This window comes from Crinia signifera, chromosome 6, assembly GCF_055691185.1.
Source record: "Crinia signifera chromosome 6, ASM5569118v1, whole genome shotgun sequence".
Classification (NCBI taxonomy): domain Eukaryota; kingdom Metazoa; phylum Chordata; class Amphibia; order Anura; family Myobatrachidae; genus Crinia; species Crinia signifera.
Window position 1 is genome coordinate 142,794,278 of NC_139222.1, and position 24,522 is coordinate 142,818,799.

Here is a 24,522-nt window from a genome sequence, read left to right on the forward strand (position 1 = left end):
AAGTGAGCTAATTAGCTCCATCTGTGTATCTTTTAAAATGTGTCAGTGATTAATGAGTGCAGCAGCTAGGTTGTCTGAAAAATGTGAACTGTTGGTAGCTCTTGAGGGCTAGGGGTTGGCTACCACTGCACTAGGGCAGTGGTTCCTAACCCTGGTCCTCAAGTACCAACAACAGTGCACGTTTTCCAGGTCACCCAGCAGGTGCACTCATTATTCAGGCACATTTGAAAAGATCCACAGGTGGAGCTAATTATAGCACTTGTGATTCTGTGTGGAGACCTGCAATACATGTACTGTTGGGGGTACTTGAGGACCAGGGTTGGGAACCACTGCACTAAGGCGACATGCATGCAATTTGGTTGCTTTTTTTGTGCCAATAAATCACATAAAAAGAGTCCAAATTGCATGTATGTGACATGAGGTCTTGCCTGCATCTTAGCCTGCATCGTAAGCATGGCAACTGAAGCATGAGTTTGACTGGAGTTTGGACTGGATTTGGACTTACACCCGCACATGGCATCATTTTATTTTTCACCAATTACCATCTCTCTCAGCCTCTAAGCTAATGAAAGCTATGTATTTTCTTTGTTTACTGTCTCTTTACAATGATTGGTACCATGTACCTCCGTAACCACTGTTTGCAAAGCCTGTATGCTGTACCATCACTAGTTGCACTCCCTTTGAACAACAAGCTGGCAGGGTGTGCCAGCTTTGGAAGAAAAGTGCTACATCCGGTCAAACTCATGCTTCAGTTGCCATGAAAATAATATTAATACTGCTGCCTTTGAACAGCATGATCAAGATGGCGCCGCTGATGGCTGCCTAGGAGCTGTGCAGCTCAGCCAAATACGTTCCATGTGTGATAACTGTACTGTCTCTCTGCTTGTATTGTTACCTACCTGGCTGTTTCGGCGACCAGTGGCGCCGCTGATGGCTGCCTAGGCGCTGTTCAGCTTGGCGGATATGTGCTCCCTATGTGATAACTGTACTGTCTGTCTCTGCTTAATGTTACCTTCCTGGCTGTTGCATCGACCAGTGGCGCCGCTGATGGCTGCCTAGGCGCTGTGCAGCTCGGCGGGTATGTGTTCCCCACATGTAATGTCTTAATGTAATGCCTTCACCCCCCCTTCATCCCTGCTTGATGCTGCACTGTAAATCCACAAAAAATTCCTAGTGTGCGCAAGCATACATGGCCAATAAAGTTGATTCTGATTCTGATATGATGCATGGTCCCGTGCGCATCTCATTGGATCTACTGAATTGCATGTGCTGCACGTAGGATCCATCACATCGCAGCCAAGTCATGCAGGCTTGGCTGCAATTGCATGGGATACATCATATGCAAAAAGGACCACATACAGCAGGCATTCCCAATCACGGTCTTCAAGGCACACCATCAGTGCAGGTTTTGTAGATATCCAGGCTTGAGCGCAGGTAAACTGCTGTGTGCGGCACGGCTTCCTGGCCATGCGAGGTTTCGCCGCCCGGCAGGAGCCGGAGCGTGTGAAACAGCCCTATCAGTTAGCATTACTGCCTAACATCGCTGAGGTCATGGGTCATTGGTTACAGATTGGGGTAGCCAATCGCCATTCTACACTATAGATAGATAGATAGATAGATAGAGAGAGAGAGAGAGAGAGAGAGAGAGAGAGAGAGAGAGAGAATCACATTTCACGGAATTGCCCCAATGGATGCCTGATATCCAATGGACCCTTAAAATGCCAAATTGGATAAAAACAAAGTAAACAGTGTACCACATAGGAACCTGACCGGGTGACTCGCATCATGTGCCACAAAAAAAACAAAACACAGAAACAAGGACACTTCTGTAATTCTGGTTTCTGCACACAGCTCCAGAGGAAATTTGTATTTGTAAAACTGTGCCATTACAACCCAATCACGCCTCCTCAGGTGTAAGAGCAGATGAGTACCATTCTATATAGCCTGAACTTGTTGATCGGTCTAGTACTCATATGACATTGGAGATCGAGGACAAAAACAAAGGTGATTTAAAGACATATGACATGAGGAGAAAAACCATTGGAAAGACAAAGAAACAGGACAAGGAGGTAGTAGTAGTCAGTGGAGAGCTGGGCAGCGATGGGTCAGGTCAGATGTAACCAAGTTAGCTGTCCTTGGCTTGCAGATGATCGCAGGAAATCACATAACATCACCAAGTGAGGTGGTTTAACAGAGGAAGCCAGGTCTGCATGTGTGTTCAGCAACTGGCCACACCCTACCATGCTATGGCTGCAGGAAATCATGGCCATACCCCATCATAGCCCTGGTTGGCAGGCAGTATATAGCTTGAGGAGATGCAAAAGGAAAAGGTTCAGACCCAATATCCAGATGAACCACAAACAGCCCATGGGTGGCTTAGTAATTCACTGCCATACCATTCACTGCTAAAAACTCTAAAAAGGACAGGAATTCCATTGCGCCATTATATGGTAAAATGGGTTGGGTACGATACTCCAGCGCTAAGCATGTCGACAGGTAGGCTGTCCCTCGAAAAGCAGCGATTAATAATAATAGAATCTGCATTACACCCAGGATTCCTTTTACCACAGAAATGCTGCAGATTCTCAGTGCCCAAGTCAAACACAACCTGCCATTTCCAAAACACACAGTTCAGTCATGTTTTTCTCTATGAGATATTCTGGACAAAAACAACAAACTTGCTTTTGGAATAATGTGAGCTCTCTGTCATGTTACTGTTCTGCCAATGCCTTTTACCGGTACAATTACTGGCATTAAAACAGAGGATCTGTCATACCTGGCAATGTTCCTACCAAGATCTTCCAAGTTGACAGTGTTAATATTTTAAAGCTTTCTCTCAATGAGGGCACAGCGGCTGCACAGTAAATACAAGGAAGTCAGCCAGCTAGAATGAATAATAAATGGCTATGGGCTGGTATCGATGCCTCCTCTCATGGAGGTTACCCTGCTCCGAGGCAGATGCGTTTCTCGGGGCCTGACTGCAAAGAACAAGGAACAGCAGTGACATTGGCAGCCACAGATAACAAGGCAGCCTTGTAGCCTCTTCGCAACAATTAGCCATATTTCCTACAAGCAAACTTGCCCAGTAATGTGTGAAAAGGATGACACATGCCTCAACACACACAGAGTTGTTCATGTGCTTAATGATAACTGGGCAATCTATGAGATAAGGAAAACACCAAGGGCATTTTTACAGTAAGAAAATACAGTAGGCCTCCACGATCAGATGAGACAGACTATAATTTTCACTGATTCTGGTACAGCATTTATTCATTGTACCTGGCTAAAAGGTATCATTTAAATAATGGTTGTGTCTAGATCTGCGTCTGTTTTTTGACTAGGATTTGACGTTAGGTGAGGGCGTACATTGTTAGATGCCTTTTTATTTTAACTGAAATGTATGCAGGTGTAGGTTATTTTCTTTCATTTAATTTGGATTGTACCATTGCAGGCTCATTTCGAGCACAGAGGCTCATTTCACATGACACAGATTTATATTCCCCCTCCAGGTATATGTAGTCCCAGTACTGGTAAGATGGAAAATGTAAAAAAAAACAAAAACAAAAAAAAACCCAGTGGTTTTAGCCATAACCTTTAAATAATACATCAAAACACAGACAGAAATGGAAGCACCGCACTAATTTAGGAAGGTCGCTGAATAACATGCACCATATATGTATGTAATGTATTTATTAAATAAATGTATTAAATAAACAATAAAAATATAACAAAATTATGCTGAGTATATATTTTACTAAGGCGGTCACCAATCAATTATATTAGCAACATTTATATCACACATATAAAAAATATATATACATAAAATATAGTCTATAGACCTTAACTTGTTACTTTTAAATAGAATCATCAACAGTATCAATTCTATCTTATTAATTTATAATGATACTTTAATGGTAATTGTTCCCAAATATTAGTTAATATAATATGTGCAACCCGCACATATGACCAACAGTCCACCGAGTGCCTGGGGATAGTCAATGTGTAATAGATTACTTGCCGTATTATAAGATGAAAAACAGGAGTCTGTATTAGGCCGCAGGTATCCGATGTGGTGCCGGGACCCATAGCAGGGGTCCTAGTGGTAAGTAGCCAGTTGACTGAAAGCTAGCAGAGACACAGAGAGATGGAAACTTTGTCTCTCCTTTCCATCTCTTGGTGTCTGTTAGCTTGCAGTCAACTGGCACCACAGCGGACACCAGCGGCCTAATACAGACTCCCGTTTTTCACGGCAAGTAACCTACAGTATTACACATTGACTATCCCCAGGCACTCGGTGGACTGTTGGTCATATGTGCGGGTTGCACATATTATATTAACCAATTGTTTGGAACAATTACCATTAAAGTATCATTATACATTAATAAGATACAAATGATACTGTATATGATTCTATTTAACAGTGAAGGTCTATAGACTTTATTTTATGTGTGTGTGTATATATATATATATATATATATATATATATATATATATATATATATATATATATATATATATATATATATATATATATATATAGACGGGGGTGTAGCGCGGCACTCAGGACGGTGTTTAAGAAAGAAAACAGGAGCCAAACTTGACGTTTCAGCCTTGCGGCTTTTATCAAAACAGCTAACATGATTTGATAAAAGCCGCAAGGCTGAAACGTCAACGTCAAGTTTGGCTCCTGTTTTCTTTCTTAAACACCGTCCTGAGTGCCGCGCTACACCCCCGTCTGTATCCAGAGTTCAGCGTTGCTGCTCGCATTGTGAAGGCACCAGGTACTTACTACTAAGAGGATTGGAGTGCCGGCATCCCTCCGCATATATATATATATATATATATATATATATATATATATATATATATATATATATATATATATATATATATATATATATATATATATATATATAAAAAATACAAAGAGACCCAAACCGCACACACAAATTGGTGAAGCAGCACCTCTGAGGATCCCCTGTTAGACGGGACCCAAACGTGTTTAGGAATGAGAGTGAAAGAGTTCAGGGTGCGCTAACAGTAATTTGATACAATTAAAGATATAAAATACATTTAATAAAAAGATGCCGCTTAGGCACCAAATGAATTACAATACATTGATTATGACAACAATGATTGGTTATTTCAGAATAAAAGTTTGGCACAACGCGTTTCGTCAAAACGTTGACTTCCTCAGGGGCTGAGAAGGTATGGAGTATAACAGATTTGGCGCTTCATATATGGAAAAAAACACTAAAACTCCACTTGTGAGATTTCTGTTCTTAAAACATATGAAGGAGAATTGACTGCCATCAAATTGGGGCTTTTTATAAAAAGCGGGTCGCTACCCGAAAAAACTTTAACACCGGGGTATAGAGCATGGGGTAGGAAATCCCCCTCACAGATAATGTACCGTCAGTAATTTCCAACAACTGCCCATATATCACTGGGCCACCGGATGTAGACTCCTAGGGATCCACAGGCTGAATAGTTCCACACAGGTGCTGGTAATCATACATTACCAGGGAAGTCCAGGAGCAGAGCATTGTGTACCGAATGCAAGGGGTCATGTTGGATGTGCTATTATTGGTGCGTCCTTCCTAAATTAGCGTGGTGCTTCCATTTCTGTCCATATTTTCTTGTTAACCCTGTTTCTCACCAAAGGGTGTAAAACAGAGCCAAACATGTGGGGTGAAGATATCAGCACACCAGAAGCCTGCAACTTTGTATAATATACTATATATATATATATATATATATATATATATATATATATATATATATATATATATATATATATATATATATATATATATATATATATATATATATATATATATAGATACAAAAGTACCAACACACTCGCCATTCCTAGGAATGGGGTGCAAACAGCACCCACATCCCAGGGTGGGGTGCGGTGGCCTGTGACCACACACTCTAGTAAATACAAACACAGGGAGCCCAGCACTCACTACAACAAACTGACTCACCTTAACATTCAAATAATCAATAAATATATATATATATATATATATACGGTGTGATGGCGGACCGGCACTCAGTTCCTGGCTTCGTATATTTGCTGTGGTGCCTTCCAATACTGGGGGTAGTAGCGGGTAAAGAAATAGCGGCACTCGCAGTCTTGGTGAAAAAACTTGTCTTTATAAAAGCATTTTCAAGTGCAAAAAGTGACCGACGTTTCGGGGTCAAGCCCCGTTTTCAAGGTGCAGAAAACGGGGCTTGACCCCGAAACGTCGGTCACTTTTTGCACTTGAAAATGCTTTTATAAAGACAAGTTTTTTCACCAAGACTGCGAGTGCCGCTATTTCTTTACCCGCTATATATATATATATATATATATATATATATATATATATATATATATATATATATATATATATATATATATATATATATATATATACACATACACACACACACACACACACACACACACACACACATACACATACACCTTAAAAGAAATAAGTGGAATCATTTGGTCTATTTTTTTAATACATCAAAACATACTTTTATTTCTACTTTATTACCAAAGCAGACTACTGTAAAACAGTCCACTAAGCTATCTTGGGGTCTGCATTTTCCTTAAATGTGTTTCACAGAATTTGAAACAAATAAAAGATTAGAACAATAGGATCGCTATGGAATCACAGGTGTTTGGACAAATAAAGCTCAAGGCTGTAGATGTAGAAAAAGATCACATGACTTCAGTCAGAATATAACAAAGATAGACAAAATGGAATACCATCATTAGGTCAACATGGCATAAGTCGACACATGAAATAGGTGAACATGGTTGGAAGGTTGATAATCAAAAGGTCGACATGAGTTTTTCGTAGCTTTTTTCTCAAATGTCGACATAGACACCGTCCAAGTGTACCACATCCCCTCGCTGCGCTCACCATGCTACGCTCGCCACACTATTCTATTCTTTTTCTATACTCTGGTGGATGTCAGCATATATCGTCTAAAAAAAAAAAAAAAAAATACATGAAAAACTCATTTGCCGACAGGTGGTATTTTGTGCTTTAGCATCCACAAGGGCATAGAGGGGGAATAGAATAGTGTACCCGAGCGCAGCGAGGGGATGCGGCACACCTTAACTGTGTCCATATCTAAATTCGAGACAAAAACCATGAAAAACGTATGTCGACCTCAGCCATGTCGGCCTAATATTGGTTGTCCTAATGACCCATACTCATCAAAATTTTCTAGGTTAGCCAAAATCACCCCTATTTTTTCCTGCTTAGATTCCGATACTAAAGCAGTGTACACACGGGGCAAGTCTTTTTCAAAATATGTGTACATAGCGAGCGATATCGATGCATGGTCCCAGAGGACCACTATCGCCCGGCCAAATAGACATTGCAGGCAAGAATATTTTGACTAGACACTGCAGTGTCTATTCGGCTGTACAGGTGGGCTACTGCTTGGGATGGCCGCCGGCTTATATCCAGCAGCGACATCACAATTTTGACTAAGCGAAATCGCCAAGCCTCTAGCCTGTATGTAAATCCCATGGCAAGGCGATCTGGTCAGAGAAAATAGGCAAAAATCACCCCGTATGTAGGCCTCAATAGACTATTATCAGTCAGACCCACAGTGAAATCAATGGTTCATTGCTTCTGCCATCTATTCCACTTGTTTGGAAGTCCATCACTTCCTCAGGAGTAGCAACCGCAACTTATGTGAATATTAGTAACAAGTGTCCTGACTGGGATCAGTAGTCAACATGACGGCAGACAGCTTCTTCAAGCTGGTGGATAACAAGAACATAAAACAGATGCCAGGGGGATTGAAGTTAAGTCATGGTTGCTTACAGAAACCCAGTCTTAAGGTTTGTGAAACACTAGATCAATTAATATTTAGGGGGGGTATTCAACGTCAGGGGCACGGCTGTCGAGCTAGCGCGACAGCCGTGCCCCTGTCCCGTTCTCGGTGAGCTCGCCTGGAGCTCGGCAGTCGGGATTCAATGTCCCGGCCGCCGAGCGGCGAGAAGGGGGCGTGGCCGCGAGTTGCGGCCGGGAAGTGACGAGCTGCAGCCGGCAGCTCGTCACTTCCCGGCTGTTCTCGGCAGAACGAGCCCGACAGCTAGAGATGTCGGGCTCGTTCTGACAGGAAACCCTGTTCAATGCTGTCGGGGAAGACAGCATTGAATAGGGCCCGTCGAGCATCTCCCCCACGGGAGATGCTCGACGGCGATTGAATCTCCCCCTTAGTGTATTGTATAATAAATTGCAATACTAAAGAAAAGTCCTTAATAGTTTTCTCCTGGTATCAACCTGCCGCATATTCTACCCTTGCAGAACTTGATGTAGTTGTTCAAGTCTACAAACTCAGCAAACTAATCTTTTCCTCAGGCCCTGAAGTTATATTGCAATTATTTGGGGTATTCGCTCTGTGTGTTTACCCCCCAGCATCATTGCCTCACTAGATTTATACTGCATGCCAATGTTCCCATGGGGATAACACTGGTCCACATCACTAGTGCATCGCATGGGTGCCAGATGTGTGTTCTGAGCGATGTGTGCTAACCAACATTGCTTAGCACAGGGCATCAGTCGCCCTGTGTGTATGTCACATGACAAATTAAAAATGAAGTTCCAGATCCCAGTGATGGGAAAAATAAAGTCATTTCGGTCTGGATATATAAAGTAGTTCAGATATATAATAATCCTGAAAACATGAACAAAGATCAACAAGCGTTGGGTACAGGAAAGAGTTGACAGGTTCAGCCCTTACATAAATAGCTTCTTCAGCCTTAAGGCCCATACACACTTGGCGATTTTCAGCTGAAAGCCGCTCAGTTTTGTCGTTTGTGCCGCTTTCAGCTCAAAAGACACCCAGTGTGCACGGAGCAGCGGTGAGTGGTTAACGCTGATGCACGCTCCTGCATCATTGCTGGCAGCCGCCGGTCATCTGCTGGTATTACCAGCAGATGAGCAGACAGGGTGGGTGACTTGTCATAGCGTCCTGCTATGGTAAGTCGTCCACCCCCAGGGAAAAAAAATGCATAAAAGGGCGAAAACAGCTCCTTGTGTATGCACGGTGTGATTATCAGCCCCCATCATTGTTGTCCATACACGCTGGGCAAAAACGCCCAGCGTGTATGGACCTGTATTCACCGAAGGCTGGTCCAAAATTCAGCCTTTCATATCTCTGGGAAAGCTATGCCTCCTGCTACAGTCAGGTCAATAGTGCCTAGTGATCACACATACAGACTGCCTTCTCATGAAAATTAGGTCAGCTCATAGAATGGCGACGAGCACACTGGTCAATAGTAAACTGTGTATTTAAATAATATATCACTGCAAATGCATAAAGCAAAATTGTACAAATAATTTATCACCATGTGATGCCAATTTAGTATATAGTCAATAATCACAATAATACACTATTCCTTTCTATGAGAAACATAACACACAGATCTATGATTTCCAAGGGCTTGCTCCTACATCAGATATACATTTTGTGCTACCCCAGCAGTTTCCCACTGAACATAAAGCAGCAGACCACTCGGAGGCTGGTAATCCAGCGGCAGTGTTGGGGACCAGTGATTCAGCATTATTCAAAAAACCAGACAGTGCAGCTACATTATACCAACCTGTGCTGTACATTTAGTAGGATCATAGCAGATGGGAGGGGGGGGGGGGTTATCAAATCAATCAGATAAATAGGCATATGAACCTTATGAACAGGTTTCTCTGTACCAAAATGTACAATACTAATAGTAGGAACCATCAGATATAGACAGAAACTGTCCCATATCTGAGTACATATATTAGATGCCCCGGGCAATTCTAGGTGATAGATCAACTAAATACGATTAAAGACATTTTATGCTTGTGCCTCTACAAGCCCAAAACGGTTAGGTGCCATTGCAAAAAGGAACACTTATTAGCAGCTCTGTATTCTACATGGGAACACGGGAAAAAAAGTGTGTCAAATAAAGGGTCAGTATAGCAGAGAGGGATTAACATATTGCTTGGTACAGAAACATTAGTCAGGAAGATAGTTACAGACTTCGAAGAACGTTAACTACTTCATTAGCTCTAACATTGGCAGCTTCTAAAGGTCAAGAGTAAGAATACCACCAGAAACATCCACATAACCCACTGATACAAACAGGATACATGCATAAATCTAATGGCAAATCAAAGAGGAAAAGTACATTCTCACCTCAGTCAAAACTGACAGTAGCACTGCACCATTCTGCTGGGCTCATAAAGGACGTTGGAGGAGGAGAAAGGCAGAGCAGCACATTTGGTGCCAGCCTCTTACTGCAGTGTGTGCACCGAACCAGACGCTCAGGTATCTACGCACCAGCCTTACAGCTGCAGACACACTCTGTGCCTCCTCTGCAGGGGGTGTAGGCACTTTCGTTTTCCATTAACCCATGGACTCATGCACCTCCTCTGCAGCTGGGACTGTGCAGATGCAGAGCAGTGAGAGCACCTTCAGGGATCAGAGGCTGAAGCCACAGCCAAGCAGTCCTCATCTGATGGTCTAATATAGTATGCCCAAGGGGGAACACTTTCATATAAACAGACCTATTCAGGAGATAGGTTAATGTACAAACCATCTGTGTCACTGCAGTACCCAAAGCGTCATCAAAAGATACACCAGAGGGGAGAATGCAACAAAGCTGGCACGGTCATTTCTTTATCACAATTGGAGGAAACTAGGTATGGGCTAAAGACAGCACAGTTCAGTGGGCATAATACAGATGAATTTATGTGATTTATATTCACTGTACATTTTTCCACTATTTGCAACATATTTCTCAACCCAAAAAATTGTAAGGGCGCACATTACAGCAAGGGAGAGGGATCAGCTTACAGCATTTACAGTATATTATGTGCATCCAAAACAGTGTCAGAAAGCTTAATGATGAACACAGAAATAGTTGTGAACATGAAACAAATGAGACAACCTTCCCTTATTTGCAGCACATTTCCTATGGGGACAATCATCTTTAACGTGTACAAGAACCTATAAAAAAAATCGTATTGCCATAATGAAAAAAAAAAAAAAAAAGTGGAATAGCCACATTTGTTTCTGTGCGGCAAACAGTAATGGGTGTATTCTCACACAACAAAAAAAAACGTACACAGCTCCGCATAAGCTATCACGCTCCTTATGAAAGTGATTTGTACAGACCGTTGGACTCATTGGGAGTATGCTTTAATGCGTATGCATTTCAGCACCGGCAGCTGCGGCTTTGTCCTCTGCTCTCTTTTATACAATAAGACATGATTGTGGCGCTCACACACTGAAGACATCTCAAGAACAGGTCAAGAACCAGAAGAAATGTTTTTTTCAATTGTTTGAATTTTAGACATTCATTTAAATTACTTACTAAATTATGGATAGATATATAGATAGTGATTAGATAGATCGATAGGTAGATAATGGGGGCACTTACCAGGCTTGCTTGCAGAAACAACTTTAATAGTACATACCACTCTGATTATTTAGGGCAGGTCGACGTTTCGGTCCAGTGGCAGACCTTTCTGGAGACCCCCCTTTCCTACCAGGGAAGAGAGTCTTGACAACGTTCTGCCACCGGAACAAAACTTCAACCTTATACCCACTGTTATGCCCTAAATCATGGGTCTTCAACCTGTGGCCCTCCAGATGTTGTGAAACTACATGTTCCAACATGCATTGCCACATTTTTTCCTATAAGAGCATGCCAAAACTGTCAGGGCATGCTGGGACATGTAGTTTCACAACATCTGGAGGGCCACAGGTTGAAGACCTGTGCCCTAAATAATCAGAGTGGTATGTACTATTAAAGTCGTTTCTGCAAGCAAGCCCGGTAAGTGCCCCTATTATTTATCTATAATAAATTTAGAAGTACCTGGATTTTTTGGCCTTCCGGCACCCTGGCAGACATTAAATATATTGGAGTGGACTGTCCTAACAACATGGATGTATATAAAATGCTACACACAATACCCCATAATGACAACTTGAAAAAAAGTTTGAAAGATTTTTGCATATTTATTAAAAATAAAACACTAAGAAATCACATGTACATTAGTATTCACAGCCTTTGCCATGAAGCTCAAAATGTATCTCAGGTGCACCCTGTTTCCACTGATCATCCAGCTTAAGGGGGTATTCAATGTCAGGGGAACGGCTGTCGAGCAAGCTCGACAGCCGTGCCCCTGTCCCGTTCTCGCTTGGCTCAACTGGAGCTCGGCGGTCGGGATTCAATGTCCCGGCTGCCGAGCGGCGAGAAGGGGGCGTGGCCGCGAGTTGATGACGGAAATAGACGAGCTCCGGCCGGGAGCTCGCCTATTTCCGGCCTTTCTGATGTCGGGCTCGTTCTGCGGTGAAACCCTGTTCAATGCTGTCGGGGAAGACAGCATTGAATAGGGCCCCGCAGCTATCTCCCCCGTCGGGAGATGGCTGCGGGAGCACGACTGTGTTTAAATACCACCCTTAATTGGAAACCACCTGCGGTAAATTCAGTTGATTGGACATTATTTGGAAAGACACATGTCTGTCTATAGAAAGTCCCACACTTGACCGTGCATGTCAGAGCACAAACCAAGAAGTCATAGGAATTGTCTGTAGACCTCCGAGACAGTATTGTCTCGAGGCACAAATCTGGGGAAGGGTACAGAAAAATATCTGCTGCTTTGAAGGTCCCAATGAGCACAGTGGCCTCCACCGTCCATAAATGGAAGAAGTTCGGAACACCAGGACTCTTCCTAGAGCTGGCCGGCCAGCTAAACTGAGCAATCGTGGGAGAAGGACCCAAGTATATATACACAGTGTCTCTCACAATAATCCATATTTTTTTTATAATCCCTGGAATAGAAAGCCCTTGCAGTCACAATTGTTTCATTCTGCTTTATAATTATCCACACAAAAGAAAACTTAATTCTCATAAGTACCTAGGGTCACAAAATAGGGCCGTATTGAGGGCAGCACATTAATCCATCTATACTGATTCTTAAGCATTAAACCTGCTGATGTTAACACATTGCAGAGAGCCAAGTTCGGACAGCAATCATAATGGACTCAAGTGATACTGAGATAAAGTAGCCACCTCCTTTCGTAATACACTGTTCGGTGCTGGATGTAGAACACAAAGCCAATTTAGAGTCACCTGATCTCACAGGCTGTGGCAAGCGCCAGGGACATCATTCCCAGCCAAGATGTATGAACCATCCCAGCTGGCTGCTCACTGCTGCTGGAAGCCAGATGAAACTCCAAGAATGAATGGCCTGATTTCTTCACTGGTAGCAAATTCACAAGACTATTCATATAAATAACAGAATCTTGTGTAAACAGAGGTCATGTTGTAACTCTGATTTACTTTAATAACCAGAATGTGTATCTATTTACTTAGGTATTCCCTTTCCTAGCCCTTCAGTTGAGTAAGTGAAAGAGCCTTAACGACACAAAATCAATCAGTACAATTACTTCATGTCGTCTCCTGCACTCCTTAAAGACACATGTTCTGACAAGTGTATTTATGTAGGGCAGATCTGCTAGCAGACTATGGGCCCGATTCAGACCTGTTAGCAAGGCTGCAACTTTTGCAGATTCATGCTGCACTGCAGGTGGGGTAGATGTAACATGCGCAGAGAGTCAAGGCCCAGACAATGGTCATTCAAATTAGTTCTAGCCATTTGACAAAAAAAAAAAAAAAAAAGGATCCAAGCATAAGTCTGTCCATTTAGGAGCATATTTTTGATTGTCATTTGCTCCCTTACAGTGCCAGATTTTTCTTCCAACCAGACAGATTGAACAGATAAATCTTTAGGTGTGTACCCAGCTTAAATTGCAGTGTAAGAATAAAGCAGACAATATTTACCCTGCACAGAAACAAAATACGTCCCCCAAATCTAAATCCCCGGCAACCAGACCCCTGTGCTGAGCACTCAGCAGACATTTGCAGTACACGTGCGACGCAAACTGCAATGTTTGGGGGGGGGGGGGGGCGTGCGGGGGGTTCCGTTCGGCACACTGGGGTCACAGTGGGGTCCCTGCAGTGCTGGGCAGTAAGTCAGCGGGGTCCGTGCAGTGGCTGAGAACTAAGTAGTTCTATTTGTCGGGTGGCGAGATTCAGCCTATCAGCATCCGGCCAGTGTTTTCACCGCTGTCACACACTTACGGATCGGACCAACACATCGTGGGTTCTAAAAAGCACACTGATGGGTCCGAACATGCAGCAGATTCAATTTGTAGGGTCAGACCCGATGCGCACGGGACCGCGCATTGGGTTGGATGAGGTGTCAAACACATCCGATTTCTCGTCCGGATCTGCCTGGATCTGGCAAAATTTGCCCAAATTGGAGGATCTCCAGCAATCCTCGCATTAACTCTCCAAAGATCTTCTATGATTAAATCTGCCAAAAAGAAAATGTCTGCACCACATGGCAACAAAAAAGTGCAAGAGATTCTCAAACATTGTCTATCAACCACCCAACCTTTATTTATGCCAGAAGTCACTTTATATTTTACCATTATAAGAATCACAAAGTAAAGACTGAACAAAAGGATGGTTTTACCAAGCCAATAACATAGGCACTTGACACCACCCCACTTACAGAAGATTTACGTCCATGACTAGTTTCAGATGGAAAGCTGTGTACACACGGGGGCGATAGGGGCTGAAATCTCTGGAAATATGGTCGCTGGCGACCATATTGCCAGTGATGGGAGTGTGCCCCGGCGATAAATCGCCGGGTGCGCGCTCCCGTTTTCAGCCCCTTTCTAATCGCTAGTCGCAGGAGCTTGCTCCTGCGACCAGCTAATTACCTCTGCTGCTCCCCCAGCAGAGGTTCCCTTTCATCAGCGACCATCTCTGGTCGCTGATGAAAAGGAGAAACTGAGCAATATATTGCTCAGCAATACAGTATATTGCAGAGCAATATATCTCCCCCGTGTGTACGGGGCTTAACTCAAATAGTGGAGCGTAGTTCTCTGAAATCAGAGACCACAACTGCTGTGAGCTTGTGACTGGATGGGCTTACTCTAGAGCAGGGGTCTTCAACCAGTGGCCCGCCGACTTGTTTTTCCTGGCCCGCCAGTGAATAGCATTATTAAAATGATTGGCGTGCTGAATGGGGAAAAAAATCATTCCGCGCTGTCCTCTTAGCAGTGGGACGTGGCGGAGGATGCTGCTGGGTGAGGTTGAGGCTGGGGCGGGCGGGACTGTGCACGGACATGCGCATTGTCTACTTCCTGACGCCGTGCACACATCCCGCCCGTGCCCTTTCAGACAGCCGGGAGACTGGAGTGACAACCGCCGCCAGCCGCGCACTGCACCTGTCCCTGCCTGCTCCTTGACTGTTAAGACAGCAAAGACAGACGCCGCCAGCAGCAGCAGCCCTTTGCAAGGGACACTAAGACAGGTGCCTCAGGAGAGGGTGAGCTGGCTGTATTTAGAAATGGTTTGTTGAACGTGGGGGTGGGGGTGAGTTGAGCTGGCTGGCTGGCTGCATTTAGAAATGTTTTGGTGGGGGTGTAAGGTGAGCTGGCTGCATTTAGAAATGTTTTGGTGGGGGGGGTGAGGTGAGCTGGCTGCATTTAGAAATGTTTTGGGGGTGTGAGGTGAGCTGGCTGCATTTAAAATTGTTTTGCTGAACATGGGGTGGGGGTGAGGTGAGCTGGCTGCATTTTGAAATGGTTTGCTGAACTTTGGGTTGGGGGCTGGCTGCATTTTTAAATGGTTTGCTGAACATGGAGTTGGGGATGAGGTGAACTTGCTGCATTTTGAAATGTTTTGCTGAACATGGGGTGAGGTGAGCAATGCCAAGTTTCGCACTGACTTGAAGAAAACAAAAGTAAGCAGACAATTCTTTTATGACTGAATCCTTATTGTTTGAAGTCTTGGGTTTGCTAGTATGGAAAAGGTCTTGTAATCTTACATTCACATTTTTAAATAGTTTTAATAGTTAAAACACCTCAGTATAACTTAGTGGCCCTCGGGCTTCGTTTAATTTTTTATGTGGCCCACTCGGTCTTAAAGGTTGAAGACTCCTGCTCTAGAGGCTTCATTATTTTTATTGCTGAAAAGTTCGCTCTGAGCGGTTACTTGAAGTAGTGTTTATTATCCGAAAGATGAGATTATGTACATTTTGCATGGGACTCTCTGTACTTTTGCAGAAAAACGTCGGCAGGGGGTGTAATTCTTCCCCATGTTTCTTTAATCATTCCAGGCTGATTAGTGCAACTACAGTAGTACATGAACCATTCACATGTTTTCAATGTATCCAGTAATGATGGAACATGAAGCAGGTGTTATGTCCACATTGTCAAGAATCATGGAGTCCAGCCTCACCTGCACTCTAGTAGGAAGATTTGGAGTAATAGGGGGAAATTTACTAAGATGTGTATTCTACTTCACATGTGATGTTGCTATGGGCAACCAATCCGATCCTGTCTACTTCTAGAGCAGTGATGGCTAACCTTGACACTCCAGCTCCAATACTCCAATACTAAAACTGTAGCAGGGCATGCTGGGATGTGTAGTTCAACAACAGCTGGAGTGTCAAGGTTAGCCATCTAGGTTCTAGAGGGTGCTAAATAAATAAGAAGTAGATTCTGATTGGTTGCCCATAGCAACATCACATGTGAAGTAGAATACACATCTTAGTAAATTTCCCCCATAGTGTCCTGCGCTCCTTCTTATAGAGGCTGCCTGAGGTTTGTCACTTAGGTCTCCCTCAGACCTTGGTGTACTCTAGTTGGTCGAGTTGGTGGGTGTTACAAATTCACCAGGCGCCAAAGAAAATCATAGGGAAATGAATTAAACAATGAAGTGTAAAACATGGATATAAAACATAAGATAGAGGATTCTTATCCCTAAGGGTATTTGGAGACAGCAAGGATGGTGATGGGCAGGGATGCAGTTCGGAAGTGAACCCTGCCTGGGTGTGCCCAGGAAGAAGAGCACCAGATGCTCGAAACACATTGGAAGTAACTGACACCAGCTTGTACCAGTGGACCTACCCAGTGCAACGCTATTTGGAGCCAGGCAGGGTGCATCCCTGCCTATCACCATCCTTGCTGGCTCCAAATACCCTTAGGGGTAAGAATCCTCTATCTTATGTTTTTTTTTATTTTTTATCCATGTTTTATACTTAATTGTTTAATAAATTGATTTTATCTTTGGTGCCTGGTGAATTTGTCACACCTACCAACACTGCACTCTGTTGCCTCACAGCTTGGGAGATGTCATATTTTCTGAGATATTCCCTTGCCGGTAACTTATACCCCTTTCTTACATATGTGAAAATCCCGTGTTTATTCACATGCACGCGCATCAACCTGGAACTAGCAAATGTCTGAAAGGGTCTACCCGGGATTTCACTCCCGGATCCCAAGCCCCTGCAATTGACCTGGGTCTCTAAAATCCCGGTACTATACCTGAAAGGGTTTTTTTGTTTTTCCCCCATTTACTGTAGTTGTGGTAATGCAACCATTAAGATGTGCTCATATCCTCCACATGCTGCAACCATGCCCATGTTTAGGTAGAACATATATTTTGCAATAAAGTAACCATTAGTTAGATAATATTAGTGCTGGGAATCACCTTCTCTGTTAATTTCTGGATTTACAACCACTTCTATTTCTTTTTTTTTTTAAATATAGTTTTTATTAAGTCGGTACAGTTAAAACAGAAGGTACCACCGGTGGGACATCAACAAATAACAGATATAGTAGAATACCAATATTATGTACTGGTGAAGCATTATAACTCAGACAAATATAGTACCGACGTATTTACCAGATTAGAAGGTAGGGGAACTGGACAAAACAAACATGGGGGGGATCCAGGCAAAAAAGGGACAGAGAGACAAAAGGACAGACACAAGAGGGTGCAGACATAGGGGGAATAGAGGGGGGGGAGGGAAAACAGGGCAACATCTCACATAACAGTCGCTTCATTAGACAATATCGTGGCCGGGTCTACCTGGAAGGAGATTCCAAGTGGGAGGTGTCTTTTCTCTCTAAAGGTGCACCACTTCAGCCACTTAAGATGTATAGAATTGGCGGAGGAGGAATACTTGCAATCAATCGTTTCAAATAGATAGTGTTTATGAATTTTACCTAAAATAAGTTGTATATCAGGAGTCTCCGGGGACTTCCAGAACTGGCCAATCGCAGCTTTGGTGGCTATTAGGATCTGACCTACTAAATAGCTATCGTGCTCTGGGATGGCGGAAGAAAGGTGGAACAATGCCACCACCGGGTCCATGGGGATTTGGATGCCCAATATTTCTCCTATAAGGGTAAACACCTCCTCCCATAGTGGCCGCAATTTTGGACAGTCCCAGAAAATATGCAGAAGGGATCCAATACATCCACATCCTCTCCAACAGAGATTGGAGACCGACGGCCAAATAATGTGCAGCCGCCGGGGGGTGAAATAGGCTCTATGGCACAGTTTATAAAACATTTCCGAATGACTTAAACACTTAGAAATCTTAAAGCAGGATAGAGCAATGTGGTCCCATTCTTCTCTAGTAAGAGTTCTACCTAAATCAGATTCCCATCGGATCTGGGATGGCAGCTTATCCGGCTGTGGTCTGTTGACCTGTTCATTGTACCATCTAGAGATGCCTCCTCTATTATTCTGTGAGGTCAAAATCATAACCAGTCTTTTGGGGAAGGATAGTGACACTACGGGTTTACCACCACATGAAGTCAACCAGTGTCTTAACTGAAGATACTTATAGAAATCATGTCGTGGCAAATCAAATTTCTCCATGATTTCTGTGAAGGGCAGGAGATCACCCACTGGGCAAATGTCTCTAAGTGTGGAAATACCATTTGCTACCCAATTATCTAGTTTCAGGTTGGGAATGAGAGAAGCTATAGTTAAAATGGTTAAATCTGGATTGGGAAGGGAGGCCTCCGCATCTTTCATTATTAAATCATGCCAAACTAGGAGGGTGTCTCTTATTGCAACTCCTGGTCCTATCCATGAGGGGGACTTCCCTTTGGGCAACCAAAATAGCTCAGGGAGGCGCACTCTGGGTAGAAAGGACTGCTCTATAGAGACCCAGGGTTTTACTTGCCCAGCGGCGAACCAGTCTCTTGCTTGGTTCAACAAACACGCTGAGAAGTAACACTTCAGATCAGGGTAAGCCAACCCGCCCAGCGACTTGGGCAGAGTGAGGACATGCTTAGCTATACGGGGTCTAGCTCCTTTCCAAATATACCTGCCAAGTAGTTTATTGAATTCCGAGAAAAATGATTTAGGGGGAATTCTAGGTATGGCCCTAAATAAATACAGTATCTTCGGAAGCAGCACCATCTTGGAGGCTGCGATGCGGCCTAGCCATGAAATTTCATGAAAGCCCCACTCTCCTATCAATTTCTCCAGTGCTCCCAGTAAAGGCTTGTAGTTGCACGAAAAAACATCCGGGGCCCTAGCGATTTGGACGCCCAGATATTTAATTGAGGTCAGCTGCCAAGCGTATCGATATTGATCTTTTAACCGCTTAACTTTCTCCAAGGGGATATTAATAGGAAGGGCTTCTGTCTTGGTGGTGTTTAGCTTGTAATATGAGATTCTAGAATATGAGGACAAGACCTTGTGAAGTTCGCATAAAGAAGTCTCTGGGTTAAGTAGGCACAGTAAGACATCATCTGCGAATAAACTAATTTTATGGTTTATCCCTCCCAGCACTGGACCCTCTATGAGGGGGGAGTTCCTAATTTTCTCTGCTAGAGGTTCCATGGCTAAGGCGAATATGAGAGGGGACAGAGGACACCCCTGTCTGGTGCCGTTTGTTATATTGAATAATTGGGATAAGCAGCCGTTATTAAACACTCTTGCAGAGGGGGAGGAATACAGTGCGAAGATGGAATCTATAAATCTACCAGAGAATCCAAATTTGGACAGTACGGATCTAAGGTACCCCCAATGCAATCTGTCGAATGCTTTTTCAGCATCTAGGGACATAATTAACAAAGGGGTCTTCTTAAATTCGCAGCTTTCTACAATATTAAATACCCTACGGGTATTGTCCGGGGCCTGCCTGCCTGGAACAAAGCCAACCTGATCTGCTGCTATAAGTGAAGGCAATAGGGGGCTTAATCTATTAGCTATCAGCTTAGCGTACAATTTAAGATCAGTATTCAAAAGGGCTATCGGCCGGAAATTTTGTACTGCCGTAGGGGGCTTACCTGGCTTGGGGATGGTAACAATTCTTGCCTCTAGCATTTCTTTAGGAAAGTTACCCGTCTCAGAAGCATTATTAAACACGTTAAGGAGAATTGGCGCTAAAATGGATTTAAAATGTTTATAGAAATTAGAAGGGTACCCGTCGGGGCCCGGAGCCTTATCTCTAGGCAGAGAGTCAATAGCTGCCTCTACCTCCGCTAAACTCCACGGGGAGCATAGAGCACTGGCTTTATCAGGCTCCAGGCTCTGAAGGGAGATATCCGCTAAAAAGCTATCAATGTCAGAAACCGTGGGTTGGGGGGTCTCAGCGTCCAATTTCAAGTTATAAAGTCCTGAATAATATTCAGCAAATGTGTTGGCTATTTCGAATGGGTCAGAAATTTTTAATCCCGCTGCGTTATAAACACCATGTATTCTAGCCTTGGCTTGGCGTCCCCTAAGCTTTCTAGCCAGAAGGCGGCCCGCCTTGTTACCTAACATGTAAAATCTCTGGTTTAGTTTAAATAGGTTCCTCGTGACTGTTCTGAGGGATAATGCATTAAGTTTTTCCCGAGCGTTGAGGAGAGAATTGAGAGTTAGCGTGTTACTCGGATTAGATTTAAGCTCTGCCTCCAACTTAGTCACTTCATCCTCACAGTGCCTAGCCTCTGCCGATTGAGCTCGCTTGATTCTAGATGCCACCTGAATGGCTGCGCCTCTAATTACAGCTTTTAATGTACACCAGTGGTTAGAGACAGTAGTGTCCTCTGGGTTATTGGTTGCGAGAAATGACAATAAAGAAGTTTTGATGGCGGAGCAAGCTTCTGGGTTAGACAAGGTATGGGCACCCAACCTCCAAGGACCCGGGGGAACTCTACGGGAGTTCATGCTATATTTAATAAGTACTGGGCAATGATCTGACCATGTCATTGGCAAGATGCAAGCCTTGATAACAGATTTTAAAGTCCACTTGTCAGTTAGAATTAAATCAATTCTGGAATACGTGCGGTGGGGATTAGAAAAAAAAGTATAATCACGGACCGAAGGGTTTTTGGCTCTCCAAACATCAAATAGGCCGTATTCGCCTAGCAGGTTACGAAATCCCAATGATTGGGAAGGGAGGGGTGTAGGCCGGGGGCGGACCCTAGTAGGCTTGGATTTATCAATAGTAGCATCTAGCACCATATTGAAGTCCCCCAATATGATAACAGCTCCTTTGGAGTGTTTCTTAACCAAGGCACATAATTTCCTGCAAAACTTAAGTTGCCCGGAGTTAGGGGCATAGCATGACACTAGTGTGACGTCAGAATCCTCTAGCTTGCCAACCAACACCAAGTATCTGCCCTCCGGGTCTGCAACCTGGGACTCTACAGTGAAGGAGCTTTTAGAGGATATTAATATGGCCACTCCAGCCTTTTTGAGAGGGCCATTCGCCATGTAGCACTGGGGGAATCTATTATCAAAAAATTTGGGTGGAGCCGATTTGATAAAATGTGTTTCCTGCAGTGCTACTACATCGGCTTTCATTTTAAAGAAAGAGGATAATGCTAGCCTCCTTTTCTGAGGGGAGTTCAGCCCCTTAACATTTAAGGATATAAAGTTCACCATAACGCAGACCGGAGAGCAGATAATGACCCAGCGTATAACCGTTGACCTGAGGTGAAAGTGATGGGGAGAAGGTGGGGGAGGGGACAGAAAACATAAGGGCAGGGAACACAAATACAAAACATAACGGCTCTATAGAGAGTCGAAGTGAGACGCCAGAAACAGGGCGCCACACCAGGCATTTAAAGGGGGGGTAGTGGCAACCCACCCTACAATGTCAGTAAAAACAACATATCAAGAAGAAAAAACACATAACTGAAACAGTAGAAGCCTACTGGCGAGTATACTGTGGCCTAATTTCCAAGGCTAAGGGCATGAGTAACGAAAATTAATACAGATTACTGCATACTGGTAACAAACAAACTTCTGAAGGCATATAATATGGTATCTTTACCAAGAGAAGCTACCCAAACGGCCTACAAAGAGACCTCTTAGCTAGGTCCCATATCCCTCGCCCCACTCAAATAACACGTATTAAAATATAGACAAAATAAGATAACAAAAGGAACCTGAGAACAGCATAATTAAGGCCTATGCATTAAACTGGATCTTGGACAATGAGCAAGTGTTTATAAGGCTAAGCAGGCAGCAAAGGTCCCCTCACTTCTCCATCACCGACCAGTCCTGCTGAAGACGGTGTTCAGGAGAGGAGGAGGCCGGAGGTGCCAGCAGTTTCCATTTGTGAAGAAGTTCCATCCCCTCTTCAACCTCGGAGACCGCAACAGTGGAACCATCTCTAGAGATGAGCAGCTTCGTGGGGAATCCCCATCTGTATAGAATATTAGCCTTTTGGAGCGCGCTGGTTATTGGGTGAAGAGACCGTCTTTTATTCAGCGTGGCTCTGGAGAGGTCCCCAAAAAGTTGTAAGGAGCCCAAAGCTCCAGCTGTATCAGAAGAGGGTCTGGCAGCTTTTAACAGGGCTTCTTTAATGTGGAAAAAATGGACGCGCATCAGGACGTCTCTGGGGGCACCCTCAGGAGCACTCCTGGGTTTAGGTATTCTATGAATCCTGTCTAGGAGGAGGTCTGAGCTAGTTGCTGATGGAAGGAGTTTCTTGAATACATCCAAAGTAAAGTCATGAAGACTGCTGTTGGAAATGTTCTCGGGAACCCCTCTTAGCTTCAGGTTATTCCTGCGGGATCTGTCCTCAAGGTCGCTGATTTTATCGCGTAAGGCCGCTACTTCATTCTCCAGGGCTGCATGAGAATCAATAAGCGAGTTATGAGACCCAACCACCTCGCCCATTTTGTTCTCCAGGGTGTTTGTACGGTCACCCAGGTCATCAATTGACCGCTGACATGCCTGGAATGAGGTGCGGAACTCTGACGTCATGTCTTCTTTAAACTGATAAAGCAATTGTTTTAAAGTTCCCACGGTCAGAGCGGCATTATCCTCAATCCCCGGTGCTGCCTGGGGATCAGCTTGGGTGGGGCGGGGGGGTTCATCTGTACTCAGTGGCGGAGGGCGCACTGTGTTTGAATCAGTGGGCAGGGGCCCCTGAGCCTCCACACGTCGCGGTGACGGTTTAAAGAAAGGGACTTGTGCGACAGTTTTTGACACTTTATTCCTTTTAGAGGGCATAACTAAATAGTAGTAGGGCCCGGAGAGACTGCGCGATAGATAACCAAAGAGGGAGCACTGCAACAGCAGGAGATGCAACTTTAAATGTCCAAGTGAGACCTCTGATGAGGGGCGGGAAAATATGATAGCAAACTCTTCTTATTTAAGTAGACATTGTAGGGTGGAGCATATTAGGGGGCTAGCATAGAGGGCATATTTCTGCATCCATGATCAGACACAGCTGTGTCTGCAGCACCAGACTAGATGACACCAGTGTAAGGCTGGAACAGTATGTCTCTACAGAGACTAATGAGACCTCTTTCTCCAGGACACTCAGGTGTGTAGGGAGAGGGAAAATGCAGCTGCCACAACCAATATGGCCGCCGCACTTCCCAGCTCTGTACAGGCAGCCGCAGGTACTTATATGCGCAGACCAGGGTCCTGCCAGGGGCAGCACAGGGCACAGGGGAGATTTATGTTCAGTGTTGGCGGCCAGAGAGCGCGTCCTGGGCGGCCGTGGTGCGCACTCACAGCGGCTCCGGAATCCAATATGGCCGCCGCTAGAAGCAAGCAGCGCTCCAGCCGCTCCTACCTTGCAGGTGAGACCCAGACAGGGGTCTGCAGGGGTCTGGCGGCACAGGGGGGCTATCCGGAGGGTCCTCTATATTCGGGCGCCGTCTTCAGGGCTTCCGATCCGCGCTCCGTTACGTGTGGGCTTGTCGGCGGCCCGGCTGTGTACTCGAGGTCCCGGCTTTAGGTGATGTTAGGCCGCAGTCTGCAGAGACCCGCGCCCGGGTCCCCCGACTCCGCAGCTCTTTCCCAGCAAGCTCCCCACGGGTTAGGGGGTGACCCCAGTGACAGAGAGAGTTGGGGAGAGAGGTTAAAAGATGTTTGGGGCTGTAACTGGAACTTAATGGCCGGAGCTCCAGTAAAGTGCAGCCTTCCTCATCTCCCGTCAGGCCACGCCCCCCAACCACTTCTATTTCTATTTACTGTACACTTATCCTGCCTCGTTTAACTTTATTTCTGCAATCCCTGTGGCACATGTAAAGCTGCGTACCCACGGTAAGATATAGTGCACAATCTAGCACACTATCTAGCCAGTTTCGAATAGCATGCTAGATAGTGCACTATATCTTACCGTGTGTATGCACTATCCGACGTACGATGCGCGCTCCCGCAGGTCGTATGGGAGG

General features: G+C 44.4%; 1 protein-coding gene across 10 annotated transcripts in view; it reads right to left on the minus strand.

Annotated features, from left to right (window-relative positions):
* TANC2 (tetratricopeptide repeat, ankyrin repeat and coiled-coil containing 2) overlaps positions 1-24,522 on the minus strand; it is a 454,397-nt gene that overhangs the window by 187,936 nt on the left and 241,939 nt on the right. Inside the window, exon 1 of one of the 10 annotated variants that reach the window (XM_083147492.1) lies at positions 10,201-10,334. The exons of the other annotated variants lie outside the window; for them this stretch is intronic. The gene's annotated coding sequence lies outside the window, so the exon portion shown is untranslated. Of the gene's footprint in view, positions 1-10,200; positions 10,335-24,522 lie in introns of those variants that run through there. 10 annotated transcript variants of the gene reach the window in all.